Here is a 17230-nt window from a genome sequence, read left to right as displayed (position 1 = left end):
CACACCCAGCAGCCCCTCCAAGGGGTAGCATGGCAGAGTGGTCACCTGCAAGTGTTTCAGAGACAGGATGCCTGGCTTAGAATCCTGGTTCTACCATTTACTGGCTGTGTGATCTGGGCAAGTTGGTTAACGGACCAGTGCCTCAGTTTTCCTATCTGTAAAATGGGGGAAATTCTAACACCTACTTCTTGGGATTGTTGCTTAACCACTACTACATAAGTATGTATTTGTAAGATAAGCTGTTTTGGACAAAGGGGTGTGAGGATGGAGGGATGAAGAACAGGCACTGAGCAGAAAGAACTTCCTTAGGATCCTGGCCCTGCATCCCATTAGCTGGGTAACCTCAGACAAGTCACACAACCTCTCTGAACCTCAGCTCCTCCTGTGTAAACTCTGCACAAGTCATTCTTGATCATTAAACACGTGTCTATTGAGACCTTACTATGTACCAGGCATCGTGCTAGGCACAGAGAATACGGCGGTGAGCAAGCCAGGTGGTCCCTGTCTGCACGGAGCCTGCTGTCTTAGAGGAAGGATGACATGGAAACATCTGGTACACAGTAGGTGCCCAATCAGTGTCTCTCCCTTTCTTCCTTTTCCATCGTGGTAAAAGCAATGCATCAACACTGTAGAGAGCTTGGAGGATAGAGGGGGGCCGAGGTGGTAGAAATCTATCACCCAGAATCCCACTACCCCTAACAAAAAGCCCTAGCTTCATTTTTGTCAATCTCATTAACCAGTAGAGGGCTAGGTTCATGGTAAGGCGCTCAATACAACACTTGGATTAATCAACACATTACATTTGTCATCAGCAGGAAACAGCAAATTACACTGTAGCATATTTACTGGGTGAAAGCGACACAAACAATCATGGCCATACCCTCTCCACAGAGAGGCTTTTCCCTTCTTTGGGACCAGTAACATTTCCATTTTATAGAAAAGGACACTGAAGCTCAGAGAGGTCAAGTCACTTGCCCAAGGTCAAGAGACAGAAACGTGAAGAGCCAGCTCCAGAAACTAGAGCTCTTTTACCCACACTGTCCTGGGCTGTGGGATGTAGCGAGGGACGGGCATGAGGGCTTTGGGCATGAGGACCCTTGTGGGCCAGATGCAGTCTGCCTCCACCACTGGCAGCCAGACCTAGGAACACAGGAAACTGTCAGGCTCTTGGCTGGCCTTGGGGGTCTCTTTTGAGCCCGGAAACCCCTCACTCTTACCCCCTTAGGGAGCTCCGGGACACCTGCTTAGCCAGGGTGCAGTGACCGGATGTCGTTTGTGATTTCTGGTGCCCTCTAGTGGGCAAAGAGAGCAAACCTCTGGATCCCTCAAGTTGCTGGGTGCCAGCCTTGCCGAAGTCAGCTGCTCCTGCTGCTGCCAATGATAGTTGCCACACAACGCAGACTTACCACGCGCAGGCACTTTTACACCTAATCTAACGCAATTCCTGCAATAACTCTCTCCGGGTAGGAGTTGTTATTACCACTTGATATAAATAATCTGAGACTTGGGAAAATGACTTTCCAAGGGCACATAGCTAATTGGTGACGGAGCCAGGAGTCAAGACCTTGGAGCTCAGAGGCGGAAGAGAGCATTATCAAGGAAGGCTTCCTGCACCAGGAGACGGCCCCACGTGGCTGGACACAGAGGTGGATTTACATCCCCCCCTCCAAACCTTTGGAGGGGCTCTACAACGCATTTACATGGTCACATGTTTGAGAAAATTTGCAAAATTAACACATTTTAGTTACAATTGGTTAAGACCACAGTCTCTTTCTACTCCAGGCCTAGAATCATGTCTTCACCTAGTAGGTGACAAAGATGTATCAATAAATAAATTATGTGTTTAATAAATTGTGTTGAATGAATGAATGCATGATAGAGGAATAAATGAATGAAGTGGCATTTAGTTCAATCTTAAAGGAAGGGCAGGATGTTAGTGAGTGCTTCTCATGCAACCTAGGCACGCCCTCCACAGGCAGATCGACTTAAGCCATGCATGGTCCTGAACGTCAGGGCGAGGAATCAGGCAATGGAGAGCCATGGGAGGTTTTAGAGCAGAGGAAGGACTTGAGTGTAACTGTCAATTAGGCAAGAGGTGAATGGCAGATACGAAGATAGGGCCCTGTGGCAGGAGGACAACAGATTGGCTCCTATAAAATGGTCCTCACCCAGCGCCACCAAAGAGCTGGTGCTCAGGTGATGTGCTCATAGGGGTACCCTGCACTGGGGTGCTTTTTGGGGGGAAATGTCTCCAGAAGGCCCCTACAGGTCCCTGGGAGGGAGAGTCCAGGCCAGGAGATTCCAAATGCCCTGGTGGGTGTTAAGCCTAGATTTGCTCAACACTCTGTGTGCCCGGCCCAATGTGGAGGGAAGCTGGGGCCCTGCCCAGGTCAGGAATGGGGTCACATGTGTATGAGGGTCCCAGGTATTGCTGCATGTCCCGTCCTTGCTGTGAAGTGAGGTGGCCATTCCACAGAAGAGGAGACTGAGGTCTGGAAGGTGGCGAGGCAGTGGTGGACCCATGAATATCCAGCTCTACCTGCTGCCTCCTTTGCTAAGCTCCAGGCCATCCTTTCTCTCCCCATCTCTGGACTTTCTAAATGTCAAGAATTCTAGCTACCAACCAAACAAAACAAACCAAAAAAACCCAGGGACTTCCCTGGTGGTCCAGCGGTTAAGACTCCACACTCCCAATACAGGGGGCCCAGGTTCGATCCCTGGTCAGGAAACTAGATCCCGCAGGCCGCAAATAAGAGTCCACATGCCACAACTAAAAAGATCCTGTGTGCCGCAACTAAGACCTGGTGTAGACAAATAAATAAATTCAAACAAACAAAACCCTCCAAAACCCAGCTATTATATACTTAGCCTGTTTTGTGCCACACCCTCTTTTAAGCTCCTTCATGTCCCATCACCTGATTATTCCTCCAGCAAGCCTGTCAGTGAGAGGAACGGTTATTATTTCCATTTTGCAGATAAAGAGTTGGAGAGTCCAGAGAGGTGAAGTTACTTACCCAAAGCCACACAGCAGAAGTGCAATCAAACCCAGGCTCCAGACGCAGCCCCTGGTTCCCCCAAGAGCTGCCCAGCCTCCTCTTCTGGTCCAAGGTGAGGCCGAGAAACTCAGCTTTGCCAACAGAGGGCGGTGTGCCCTCAAAGATTAAACCCTGCTTCCCAGACTCTGGCCAACAGAATCCTCCCTGCTGGGAACAACCCTGCTACCGCTGTCGTATGATTCAGAAATACTTGACCCTGAGCGCTCACTTAGTCCCAGGTTCTGGTGGGGTCTGGGGAGCATGGAGAAATGTGCAGAGAAATAGAAAACACAGGCTTCAATGGAGGTGAACCAATGGGTCACAGAAAAGGAAGCATAATGGTTTTAACATATAACAAGATGCTGATCTTAACCCTTAATAAGAGAAACCTGTGTTAAACCCACAAGGACCAGGCACTTTTTATCTATCAAATTGGCAGTTATACAAGTGAGGGTGTGGAGAAACACACTCGTACATTGCTGGTGGGATTAAAACCTGGTTTAACACCTATGGAAGGGAGTCTGGTAACATCTATCAAAATTAAAAACACACATGCATCCAACAGAAACACAAAATGCATTCATTGAAAGACTTGTACCAGGCCTGCACGATCGAATATGGTAGCCACTAGCCACATGTGGCTATTGAGCACCTGGAATGCGGCTGGTCCGAACTGAGATGTGCTGTAAGTGTAAAATAGACACTGGATTTTGTTAATATGAAAAAAAAAGTAAAATAACTCCTTAATAACTTTTTTATATTGATGATGTGTTAAAATGATATTTTTGGTAGGTGGGTTAAATAATTAAAAAAAAATCCCACCTGCTTCTTTTTACTTTTTAAAATATGTCTGCTATAAAATTTTAAATTCCATACATGATTTGCATTTCTGGCTCATATTTTTTTTGGTTGTAAAATGTACACAATATCAATTTTTTTTTAATTTTAGAATTTTATTTATTTTTTATACAGCAGGTTCTTATTAGTCATCCATTTTATACACATCAGTGTATACATGTCAATCCCAATCTACCAATTCATCACACACCACCACCCCCACCCCCCCGCGGCCTTTCCCCCCTTGGTGTACATATGTTTGTTCTCTACATCTGTGTCTCTATTTCTTGCCCGGCAAACCGGTTCATCTGTACCATTTTTCTAGGTTCCACATATATGTGTTAATATATGATATTTGGTTTTCTCTTTCTGCCTTTCTTCACTCTGTATGACAGTCTCTAGATCCATCCACGTCTCTACAAATGACCCAATTTCGTTCCTTTTTATGGCTGAGTAATATTCCATTGTATATATGTGCCACATGTTCTTTATCCATTCATCTGTCAATGGGCATTTAGGTTGCTTCCATGACCTGGCTATTGTAAATAGTGCTGCAATGAACACTGGAGTGCATGTGTCTTTTTGAATTATGGTTTTCTCTGGGTATATGCCCAGTAGTGAGATTGCTGGGTCATATGGTAATTCTATTTTTAGTTGTTTTTAAGGAACCTCCATCGGTTCTCCATAGTGGCTGCATCAGTTTACATGCATTCCCACCAACAGTGCAAGAGGGTTCCCTTTCCTCCACAACCCTTTCCAGCATTTGTTGCTTGTAGATTTTCTGATGATGCCCATTCTAACTGGTGTGAGGTGATACTCATTGTAGTTTTGATTTGCATTTCTCTAATAATTAGTGATGTTGAGCAGCTTTTCATGTGCTTCTTGGCCATCTGTAGTCTTCTTGGAGAAATGTCTATTTAGGTCTTCTGCCTATTTTTTGATTGGGTTGTTTGTTTTTGTTTAATATTGAGCTGCATGAGCTGTTTATATATTTTGGAGATTAATCTTGTGCATTGATTCGTTGCAAATATTTTCTCTCATTCTGAGGGTTTGTCTTTTCATCTCTTGTTTATGGTTTCCTTTGCTTTGAAAATCTTTTAAGTTTCATTAGGTCGCATTTGTGTTATTTTTGTTTTTATTTCCATTACTCTAGAGGTGGATCAAAAAAGTCTTGCTGTGATTTATGTCAAAGAGTGTTCTTCCCTATGTTTTCCTCTAAGAGTTTTATAGTGCTGGTCTTACATTTAGGTCTCTAATCCATTTTGAGTTTATTTTTGTGTATGTGTTAGGAAGTGTTCTAATTTCATTCTTTTACATGTAGCTGTCCAGTTTTCCCAGCACCACTTATTGAAGAGACTGTCTTTTCTTCCACTGTATATCCTTGCCTCCTTTGTCATAGATTAGGTAACCATAGGTATGTGGGTTTATCTCTGTGCTTTCTATCCTGTTCTATTGATCTATAGTTATGTTTTGGTGTCAGTACCATATTGTCTTGATTACTGTAGCTTTGTAGTATAGTCTGAATTCTGGAAGTCTGATTCCTCCGGCTCTTTTTTTTTCCCTCAAGACTGCTTTGGCTATCTGGGGTCTTTTGTGTCTCCCTACAAATTTTAAGATTTTTTTTTCTAGTTCTGTAGAAAATGCCACTGGTAATTTGATAGGGATTGGGTAGTATAGCTCATTTACACAATATTGATTCTTCCAATCCAAGAACATGGTATATCTCTCCATCTGTTTGTATCATCTTTCATTTCTTTCATCAGTGTCTTATAGTTTTCTGCATATAGGTCTTTTGTCTCCCTAGGTAGGTTTATTCCTAGGTATTTTATTCTTTTTGTTACAGTGGTAAATGGGAGCGTTTTCTTAATTTCTCTTTCAGATTTTTCATCATTAGTGTACAGGAATGCAAGAGATTTCTGTGCATTAATTTTGTATCCTGTAACTTTACCAAATTCATTGATTAGCTCTAGTAGTTTTCTGGTGGCATCTTTAGGATTCTCTATGTATAGTATCACGTCATCTGCAAACAGTGACAGTTTTACTTCTTCTTTTCCAATTTGTATTCCTTTTATTTCTTTTTCTCCTCTGATTGCCATGGCTAGGACTTCCAAAACTATGTTGAATAATAGTGGTAAGAGTGGACATCCTTGTCTTGTTCCTGACCTTAGAGGAAATGCTTTCAGTTTTTCACCATTGAGAATGATGTTTGCTGTGGGTTTGTCATATATGGCCTTTATTATGTTGAGAGAGGTTCCCTCTGTGCCCACTTTCTGGAGAGTTTTTATCATAAATGAGTGTTGAATTTTGTCAAAAGCTTTTTCTGCATCTGTTGAGATGATCATATGGTTTTTCTTCTTCAATTTGTTAATATGGTGTATCACATTGATTGATTTGCGTATATTGAAGAATCCTTGCATCCTCTGCTGGATAAATCCCACTTGATCATGGTGTATGATCCTTTTAATGTGTTGTTGGATTCTGTTTGCTAGTATTTTGTTGAGAGATTTTTGCATCTATATTCATCAGTGATATTGCTCTGTAATTTTCTTTTTTTGTAGTATCTTTGTCTGGTTTTTGTATCAGGGTGATGGTGGCCTCATAGAATGAGTTTGGGAGTGTTCCTTCCTTCGCAATTTTTTGGAAGAGTTTGAGAAGGATGGGTGTTAGCTCTTCTCTAAATGTTTGATAGAATTCACCTGTGAAGCCATCTGGTCCTGGACTTTGTTTGTTGGAAGACTTTTAATCACAGTTTCAATTTCATTACTTGTGATTGGTCTGTTCATATTTTCTGTTTCTTCCTGGTTCAGTCTTGGAAGGTTATACCTTTCTAAGAATTTTTCCATTTCTTTCAGGTTGTCCATTTTATTGGCATAGAGTTGCTTGTAGTCATCTCTTAGGATGCTTTGTATTTCTGCGGTGTCTGTTGTAACTTCTCCTTTTTCATTTCTGATTTTATTGATTTGAGTCCTCTCCCTCTTTTTCTTGATGAGTCTGGCTAATGGCTTATCAATTTTGTTTATCTTCTCAAAGAACCAGCTTTTAGTTTTATTGATCTTTGCTATTGTTTTCTTTGTTTCTATTTCATTTATTTCTGCTCTGCTCTTTATGATTTCTTTCCTTATACTAACTTTGGGTTTTGTTTGTTCTTCTTTCTCTAGTTCCTTTAGGTGTAAGGTTAGATTGTTTGAGTTTTTTTTGTTTCTTGAGGCAGGCTTGTATTGCTATAAACTTCCCTCTTAAAACTGCTTTTGCTGCATCCCATAGGTTTTGGATCATCGTGTTTTCATTGTCATTTGTCTCTAGGTATTTTTTGATTTCCTCTTTGATTTCTTCAGTGATCTCTTGGTTATTTAGTAACGTATTGTTTAGCCTCCATGTGTTTGTGTTTTTTATGTTTTTTCCCTGTAATTCATTTCTAATCTCATAACATCGTGGTCAGAAAGGATGCTTGATATGATTTCAATTTTCTTAAATTTACTGAGGCTTGATTTGTGACCCAAGATGTGATCTATCCTGGAGAATGTTCCGTGCACACTTGAGAAGAAAGTGTAATCTGCTGTTTTTGGATGGAATGTCCTATAAATATCAATTAAATCTCTCTGGTCTACTGTGTCATTTAAAGCTTGTGTTTCCTTATTAATTTTCTGTTTGGATGATCTGTCCATTGGTGTAAGTGAGGTGTTAAAGTCCCCCACTATTATTGTGTGACTGTCAATTTCCTCTCTTATAGCTGTTAGCAGTTGCCTTATGTATTGAGGTGCTCCTATGTTGGGTGCATATATATTTATAATTGTTATATCTTCTTCTTGGATTGATCCCTTGATCATTATGTAGTGTCCTTCCTTGTCTCTTGTAACATTCTTTATTTTAAAGTCTATTTTATCTGATATGAGTATTGCTACTCCAGCTTTCTTTTGATTTCCATTTGCATGGAATATCTTTTTCCATCCCCTCACTTTCGGTCTGTATGTGTCCCTAGGTCTGAAGTGGGTCTCTTGTAGACAGCATATGTATGGGTCTTGTTTTTGTATCCATTCAGCAAGCCTGTGTCTTTTGGTTGGAGCATTTAATCCATTCACATTTAAGGTAATTATTGATATGTATGTTCCTATTACTATTTTCTTAATTGTTATGGGTTTGTTTTTGTAGGTCCTTTTCTTCTCTTGTGTTTCCCACTTAGAGAAGTTCCTTTAGCATTTGTTGTAGAGCTGGTTTGGTGGTGCTGAATTCTCTTAGCTTTTACTTGTCTATAAAGCTTTTGATTTCTCTGTCGAATCTGAATGAGATCCTTGCTGGGTAGAGTAATCTTTGTTGTAGGTTCTTCCCTTTCATCACTTTAAATATATCATGCCACTCCCTTCTGGCTTGTAGAGTTTCTGCTGAGAAATCAGTTGTTAAACTTATGGGAGGTCCCTTTTATGTTATTTGTCGTTTTTCCCTTGTTGCTTTCAATAATTTTTCTTTGTCTTTAATTTTTGTCAATTTGATTACTATGTGTCTCGGCGTGTTTCTCCTTGGGTTTATCCTGTATGGGATTCTCTGTGCTTCCTGGACTTGGGTGGCTATTTCCTTTCCCATGTTAGGGAAGTTTTCCACTATAATCTCTTCAAATATTTTCTCTGGTCCTTTCTCTCTCTCTTCTCCTTCTGGGACCCCTATAATGTGAATGTTGTTGTGTTTAATGTTGTCCCAGAGGTCTCTTAGGCTGTCTTCATTTCTTTTCATTCTTTTTTCTTTATTCTGTTCCGTGGCAGTGAATTCCACCATTCTGTCTTCCAGGTCACTTATCCGTTCTTCTGCCTCAGTTATTCTGCTGTTGATTCCTTCTAGTGTATTTTTCATTTCAGTTATTGTACTGTTCATCTCTGTTTGTTCTTTAATTCTTCCAGGTCTTTGTTAAATATTTCTTGCATCTTCTCAATCTTTGCCTCCATTCTTTCTCCTAGGTCCTGGATCATCTTCACTATCATTATTCTGAATTCTTTTTCTGGAAGGTTGCCTATCTCCACTTCATTTAGTTGTTTTTCTGGGGTTTTATCTTGTTCCTTCATCTGGTATATAGCCCTCTGCCTTTTCATCTTGTCTATCTTTCTGTGAATGTCTCAAATTTATTCTTTTAACCATTTTTAACTGTACCACTTTGTGGCCTTAAGTACATTCACATTGTTGTGCAACCATCACCACCATCCATCTCGAGAAATTTTTCATCAGCCCAAATGGAAACTCTGCACCCATTAAACAATAACTCCCCATTCCTGCCTCCTCCCAGACCTGGTAACCACCATTCTATCAATACTTTCTATCTCTATGAATTTGACTACTCTAGGTATCTCATATAAGCAGGACCATACAATACTTGTCCTTTTGTGACTGGCTAACTTCACTCAACATAATGGCTTCAAGTTTTATCCATGTTGTAGCCCGTTTCAGAATTTCATTCCTTTTTAAGGCTGAATGATATACCATTGTATTTATGTGCCATGTTTTGTTTGGATAAACAAACATCAGGTGATGGACACTTAGGCTGTTTCCACCTTTTGGCTGCTATAATGCTGCTATAAACATTTGTGTACAAAAATCTCTTGATTGAAAGTTCCTGCTTTCAATTCTTTTGTGTGATAAAATATATCACAGTATATTTTAGCGGACAGCATTGTACTAGTAATTTCCATAGCAGCACTATTTGAAATATCCCCAAACTAGGAACTACCTAAATGCCCATCAATGGTAGAATGGATAAATAAATTGTGGTATATTCACAAGGAGCACTAAAGTGAGAAGGAATGAACAGCTACATGCAGCAGCATGGATGAAGCTCACAAAGAAGCCACACACAAAAAATAGTACATATGGTATGATTCCATTTATACAAATTTCAAAAGAGGCAAAAACCAATCTGTGATGGTTGGAAGTCAGGATGATGGCTACTTTCTGTGGGCTATTCTTCGGTTGGTCTGGCACTGGTTTCAAGAGTGTGATCACTCTATGAAAATTCACCAAGCTAAACACTTAGGATTTGTGCTTAGCTTTGTATAGATGTTAAACCATAAGAAGTTCCCCTGAAATGCATACACCCTTTGATCCAGCAATTCCACTTCTGGGTAAATACCCCAAAGAATTGAAGGCAGTGTCTTGAACAGATATTTGTACACCCACATTCATAGCAGCATTATTCACAGTAGCCAAAAGATGGAAACAAACCAAGTGTCCAAGGATGTATGAATGGATACACAAAATATTGTATATACATAGAACGGAATATTATTCAGCCCTAAAAAGGAAGGAAATTCTGACACATGCTACGACATGGATAAACCTTGAGGACATTATGTTAAGTGAAGTAAGCCAGTCGCAAAAGGACAAATACTCTATGATTCACTTAAAAGAGGTACCTAGGGCTTCCCTGGTGGCGCAGTGGTTAAGAATCCGCCTGCCAATGTAGGGGACACGGGTTCAAGCCCTGGTCCGGGAAGATCCCACATGCCGCGGAGCAACTAAGCCCATGCGCCACAACTACTGAGCCTGCACTCTAGAGCCTGCAAGCCACAACTACTGAGCCTGCATGCCACAACTACTGAAGCCCGCGCGCCTAGAGCCCGTGCTCCGCGACAAGAAAAGCCACTGCAATGAGAAGCCCGTGCACTGCAACAAAGAGTAGCCCCCGCTCACTGCAACTAGAGAAAGCCCGCGCACAGCAACGAAGACCCAACGCAACCATAAATAAATAAATAAATAAATTAATTAATTAATTAAAAAAAAGAGGTACCTAGAGGAGTCAAATTCATAGAGACAGAAAGCGGAAGGGTGGTTGCCAGGGGCTGGGGAGGGGGGGGATGGAGAGTTGCTGATTAATGGGGACAGGTTTCGGTTCTGGAAGATGGAAAGCATTCGAAGATGGATGGTGGTGATATTTGTACAACCACGTGGATGTACTTAATACCACTGAACCGTACACTTAAAAATGGTTAAAAAGGTAAAGTTGATATTATGTACATTTTACCACAACTTAAAAAGTGAGATGTCTATAAGGAAAGGTGAGAAAGAATATTCAAGATATAATGGGTAATAAAAACCAAGGGGAGAACAGGGTAGAAGTGATGTTCCCGTATGTTTAAATATATCAAAATGTTAAGCAGAGGACACAGAGATAGGAAAGAAGTGACACGTACAAAGGACTTACAAAGGAAGTGGACCAGGACCCATCCCTGGCCTCGTGTCTTCAGCCATTATGGACTCAGAGAAGATGAAGGGAGCGGGGGTGGAGGTGGTGCTTGCTGAGTCGCTGTGTAGGAGGGGTTGCAGCTCCCAGCCGAGGGGCTCTGACCTGCGACAGTGAAACAGAGGTGGCACTTCTGGCGAGGGGACCTGGGAGGGTTTCTAGATCAAATGGGGGCTCTGTGTGTGTATGGGGGGGGCGGGGTTGGCTGGCAGGGGGTCATCTTGGGTCCTGTCCTGTAGGGCTTCCCAGAGGGGCAAGAGGCTGGCACTGAATGCTGGATTCCCAGGGCTGAGCAAGGAGCGACAGGGACCCTCAGGAGGAGAGGGGCAGCCCCGCAGAGATGACTGTCTCCATGGAGCCCACAACAGTGCTGCCATCTCCACTGAGTCCCCTTGCCCCTCCTGTGGGGGAGGGGAGGAGAAAGGGAGAAAGACCCACACCCCTACCCTGCCTCACCTTCCATCCATCTTCCCCACTGTTGGGAAAAACGAGGGGAGAAGGTCTAAACCCAAATCAAGTTAGTAGTTGCCTTGAGTATCTTGACTGGACATTTAAAATTTGAGTAGAGACCATGTTTGTGACTTAAAGCAGTAGATGACAGACAGTAGACCTGTCTGTCATCTAAAAGCTGGCTGAGACAACGTGGCTCCACTCCATGTGCCCTCCCGTTCTCCTGAGGCTGGCAGAGGAAGCAGAGAGAAGCAGAGACAGGCACGGAGAGAAGCTGCAGGGCTTCTAGAAGCCACACCCAGAACTAGCACAAGGTTGCTTCCACCACATTCTATTGACTAGAGAGAGACCCAAGGCCAAACCTTATGTGAGGGAAACAGAATCCACCTCTTGAACGGGGGAGCCAGGACAAAGTCGCATTGCAAATGTAACAGGGAAGAGCTAAATCAGACTCCCCATTGGATCTGTTTCTTTGACTCTGACCTTTGCTTTTCATTGCTTTTGTTATTATAATCATACATAATGGCCTGCCTCAGGGAACCCTGTGCACCTGTGAATGACTGCAAGAAAAAAGAAACTAACACATTCCCTCACCTCGGCTGGTCATTTCGGGGGGGGAAGTTTTGCAAGACTGATGGCCCTTTTATTTTACTTCCTCACCACCTCTCCCTCTCTGATTCTGTAAAAGAAACTGGCCTCCAGACCCAGATAAGATGGTTTATCAGAGACACTAGTCTGCCATCTTCTTGGTCTGCCGGCTTTCCGAATAAAGTCGTATTCCCTGACTCGACACCTTGTTTCTGATTCACTGGCCTGCCGTGAGGCGAGCAGAGTGAGCTTGGACTCGGTGACACAAAGAGGCATGGAAAGTCTACCAAAAAGGCCTTGCTTCCCTTGCAAGAGAGGCTGGGAGACGTAGACCAGCTCTGTGTCCAGCAAGAGGAGGAAACAGTTCAGAGAAGAGCTTTCAGGCCACTGCCACACTCACCCACTCCCTGCTGATGCAGGTCAAGCCTCCAGCAGGGAGGCTTGGTGAAGGTAGGGACCTAGGGGAGAGGGGTCCCGATTCCCCAACGGTGTGACCACTCACCTTTGCTCTCAGGACCTCCATTTTCTCATCTGTAAAATGGGGATAATCATCATCATCATCTCCCACTGATATGGTGGTCATGAAGGCTCTCTGATTCATGAAAGCCTCAGACTTGGCAGAGAAGTGAATGACACTGTCCCTGCCCTCAAAGAGGATAAATAAGAAGAGGAGACAAGAATTCAAAATGTGTCCAGACCTGGGGAAATTGTAGGGGTCCTGTGAACACGGGAGAGACAGAGAGCAGAGGGGCTGCTGCAGGAGAGGGCCCTGCGGCCGAGCCTTGAGAGATGATGAACAGGCTCGGAATAGACCCAGGGCACAGGGTACCAAGTGGCAGGGAGGAGAACCAGCCCGTGCAAAGGTGTGGAGGTTGAAACGCATGTGGTTTATTGAAGGGTCCCGCACCCCTGCATTTAAAGCAGAAATTCCCAAAGGGTGATATGTTGACTGGGCTGGGCGCTGACACACACTTACATGCTTGTTTTTTGGCAGGATGAGTTTTAAAAGGAGAAAAAAAAAAAAAAAAAGAAATGAGAGATTGAAAACAGATTATGGGGAGAAAAAGTATTTCAGGCTCGAGACAACTGTCTCTACAGACTCTGGCTCCCATCCCACCCATTCCCTGCCCCTGACTCAAGGTTGGCAGGAAGAAGGTGTTTCTCATGGGATTGTTGAACTTGAGGGTCAAACTCTGCCTGAGGCTTAAATATCCCCACAGGCTGACAGCATGCCTGAGGCCATGGTAAATGCTTTCCATGCTTCTTGAATTCTCCCCTTGAGGTTCTGTTATTGCCCCATTTCCCAGATGAGTAAATTGAGGCTCAGAGAGGTTGGCTGGCTTACCCACAGCCACACAGCCAGTCAAGGGTGAATCTGACTGATTCCATTGCCTTATCCTGGGCCTGCGGTGCAGACAGAGGAGGGAGAGGTTTACGACAGCAAGGAAGAAGTTTCCAGGGGCTACAGGGTTTGGTGTGAGAGGCAGTAATGGAGCAGTGGTTTAAGTGCTTGACTCAGTAGTCAGATTTGAGGGTTCTTTCTTACAGCAGCATGACCTAGACTATCTGACTGATACAAATCATGGTAAACTAAGTGACATGTCCTTCAAAATGTTAGGACTTACCATCTTCCTCTTAGAAGAAGCAAATTTTTTTTATTTTAAAATTTCGGCACAATATGTATAACATAAATTTGCCATCTTGACCATTTTTAAGTGTACAGTTTAGTGGCATTAAGTACATTCACATTGTTGTGCTACCGTCACCACCATCCATCTCTGTAACTTTCGTCTTGTGAAACTGAAACTCTGTACCCATTAAACACTAACTCCCCATCCCCTTTCCCCCGGCCCCTGGCAACCACCTTGCTACCTTCTGTCTCTATGAATTTGACTGCTCTAGGGACCTCATATGAGTGGAATCATACAATATTGGTCCTTCTGTGACTGGCTTATTTTGCGCAGCATAATGTCCTATACTCTTTTCCTTGCTGTAGCCTGTGTTAGAATGTCCTTTTTAAAGGCTGAATGATATTCTATTGCATGTATAAACCACATTTTGCTGATCCATTCATCTGTCGATAGATGCTTAAGTTTGCTCACACCTTTTGGCTGTTGTGAATGGTTCTGCTGTGAACATGGCTGCACAAATGTCAGGGGCGGCATTTTGAAAGAAAGTTGTTTGAAAGGGAAACAGCACTGACGAAGAAGCCAGGAGACGGGATGCCAGACTCGACCACTAACTTGCTGTGTAGCTCTGGGCGCCTCGCTTTCTGCCCCTGATCCTCACTTTCACTGCCTACATCACAGCAGCGTGCTGAGACAAACTGAGACCCAGGAGTATCAGCAAAGAAAAGCCATGAGGGACTGTTATTGTTATTACACAGTGGGTTGAGGTCACTGATTTCCCAAAGGCATGAGTCATGAATGGTGGAATTCCAGGCATCAGGAGAGGCAGTTCTGGAAGGCAGAGCCCAGATTCCACACGGAGCAGTGACCCTGACCCTGACCCTGGGAGGGAGCCACACCCTCCCTCCTTGGCCACTGGCTGTTGTGAGGAAGGAGTCAGTGAATGTCATAGGCCGATGGGTCCTTAGGGTAGAGCCTGCATGCATTTGCCTAGGGTCACACAGCCAGAGAGCCGTGGAAGCTGAAATGGAACTCAGAATTCCAGACTCCCAGCCCCTCACCATGCTGCCTCCCTCGTGGCTCCAATTCTCAGAAGAGGGTAGCAGAAGTGAGCTCTGGAAGAGCCATCTGAGGCAGGGGGCATCGGGGGACTCAGAGGGCCTCAAGGTGAGGGTGGAACTTTCCTCTTATGTATCTCATGGAGACTGAGCTAAGAACCTTTCGATTTATAGCCCTCTCTGTACTTTCCAAAATCTTGAGACCAGAGGCGATAATAATAATTGCTATTTTTAACTGAGCCCTTCCAAGTCCCTGGCATAGAGCTGAGCACTTTATATCCTTGGTCCCATTTTATCCCTCCTCTGAGGTAGGAGCCAGTGTTAACCCACTCGAATGCCCCCAAGCCTTAGATCAGTGACATCTTCAAGGTCACAAAATGAGAGAAGGTCAGAGCTGGGATTCGAACACAGGGCTGGGCGTCTGTGGAGTCTGGCTACTGAAGCCCAACGATCGATCGACTGCCTCCGTTGAGCTCTGTTACAATCTGTGTGAGGGGGGGGGGTGGACTGTGCTCGTCGTCCAGGTGAAGACACTGAAGCTTGGCAAGCTGAGATTGGTGACATCCTGGCAAGAGGATGAGTCAGGGCTAGGACCAACCCTGCCAGGGCTGCTTGCATCCAGTACATCTGCTCCGGGGAAGAGAAAGCTCTTCTGGGAGTGCTGTGGCCCCTGTCAACCCTAGCCTTGGAGATGCAGGATGGGGAGGGGGCGGTGACAGAATCTGGAGGTGGACACCTCCCTCCAGCGAAGATGAGGGCAGCCAGCACTTAAGGAGCACTGACTGGCTTCAAGGTCTTCGGCTTAACACTTTATATCGGTGATTTCATTTCCTCTTCACCCATGTGGAAGGAGCTAATTTTATTCCCCCATTCTGCAGATGCAAACACTGAGGTTCAGAGAGGTGGGCTCACTTGTCCAGGGGACCAGCCCAGGAAGTTGTGGAATTGAGATGCCCAAGTCTGGTCTCTTATGACCATGCAAATTCCCCTCCCCAGGGAGGGTGGGCTCACTTGTCCAGGGGACCAGCCCAGGAAGTTGTGGAATTGAGATGCCCAAGTCTGGTCTCTTATGACCATGCAAATTCCCCTCCCCAGGGAGAGGAGGGAGAAGCAGCCTGAACAACTCCACCCAGCCCGCCAGGCCCAGCCCGCCAGGCCCCTTCGTGCCTGACACTCTATAGGCTAAGAGTCCCCGAGCAAGGGGTTCTAAGAAACTCAGATTCCTCAGGCGGAGCCACCATATGTTATGAATCTACAGTTGCCCCACTCTCTGCCTGCCATCTGCAGGATGATCCATGGGGTGTGGTCCAGAGAGCTAAGCCAACAAGGGCCCTGGGGTGGCCAGAGGGGCTGGTGACCCCACTCAGAGCAGGTCTGACAGGCCAGCTCTGGCTATCTGCAGAAGCCCTCCCTTCCTTGTATGCAATCCTCTTAGCACCAGTGCATGAGGAAGGTGTCTCTCCCCCAAGCCCCATCTTCCTTCGACCTTAGATCCAGCTCAAGTCTAGAACCCATTGCTCACTCCCCTTCCTGCTTCCATCTTTCTCTCTAGAGCCTTGTCTTTGTTCAGAAGTGGGCAGTGTGCTCTAGAAGAAATCTCTTTCCCAGCCCCAGGAGCTAAGCCTTCAAGGTTCCGCAGTCCCCAGGTTTTAGGAATGGGTATGTGTATTGGCTGGTTAGGTCACGCTAGCTGTTGTAATAAATAACCTGTAATAAGCTTTCAGTGGCTTTACGTCACCAGTCTTCGGTTTTTCCTCACATCACTGCACAAGAAGTCTTGGCAGGAGGGCTCTGCTCTGGGTAGCCATTTAAGGACTGAGACTCTTCCTGTCTTGTGACTCTGCTTTCCTTGTCCTCAGAGTCCTTTTCAAAGCAGAAAGATGAGGAAGGAAAGCAAAGATTGTGGGGAGGAGGTTTCTATAGGCCAGACCTGAAAATGGTGCAGTTATTTTTACTCACATCCCATTGGCCAGAACTCAGTCACATGACCACATCTAACCACACAGGGGGCTGCGAAATGTGGTCCAACTGTGTGCCCAGAAAGAATATGGTGATTGGTGCGCACTAGCAGACTTCCACAAGAATGTAACCCAGTTTTGGCCAAGGAGAAATAAAATCTGCTGGGGGGGGTTTCTGAGAAGGGATTGCTTCAATTATAAAAAGCTGTAGGGGGGCTTCCCTGGTGGCGCAGTGGTTGAGAATCTGCCTGCCGATGCAGGGGACACAGGTTCGAGCCCCGGTCTGGGAAGATCCCACATGCCGCCGAGCAACTAAGCCCGTGCGCCACAACTACTGAGCCTGCGCATCTGGAGCCTGTGCTCCCGCAACAAGAGAGGCTGTGACAGTGAGAGGCCCGCGCACCGCGATGAAGAGTGGCCCCCACTTGCCGCAACTAGAGAAAGCCCTTGCACAGAA

At 44.7% G+C, this 17230-nt stretch overlaps 1 protein-coding gene across 5 annotated transcripts in view; it reads right to left on the bottom strand.

Moving 5' to 3' along the window:
* ADA (adenosine deaminase) overlaps positions 1 to 17230 on the bottom strand; it is a 108863-nt gene that overhangs the window by 51974 nt on the left and 39659 nt on the right. The window contains exon 1 of one of the 5 annotated variants that reach the window (XM_036824885.1): positions 11053 to 11082. The exons of the other annotated variants lie outside the window; for them this stretch is intronic. The gene's annotated coding sequence lies outside the window, so the exon portion shown is untranslated. Of the gene's footprint in view, positions 1 to 11052; positions 11083 to 17230 lie in introns of those variants that run through there. 5 annotated transcript variants of the gene reach the window in all.

The sequence above is a fragment of the Balaenoptera musculus genome, chromosome 15 (genome assembly GCF_009873245.2).
Source record: "Balaenoptera musculus isolate JJ_BM4_2016_0621 chromosome 15, mBalMus1.pri.v3, whole genome shotgun sequence".
Classification (NCBI taxonomy): Eukaryota; Metazoa; Chordata; class Mammalia; order Artiodactyla; family Balaenopteridae; genus Balaenoptera; species Balaenoptera musculus.
Note: the sequence above shows the minus strand (reverse complement) of the source record. Positions and strands in the feature narration are given on the sequence as shown.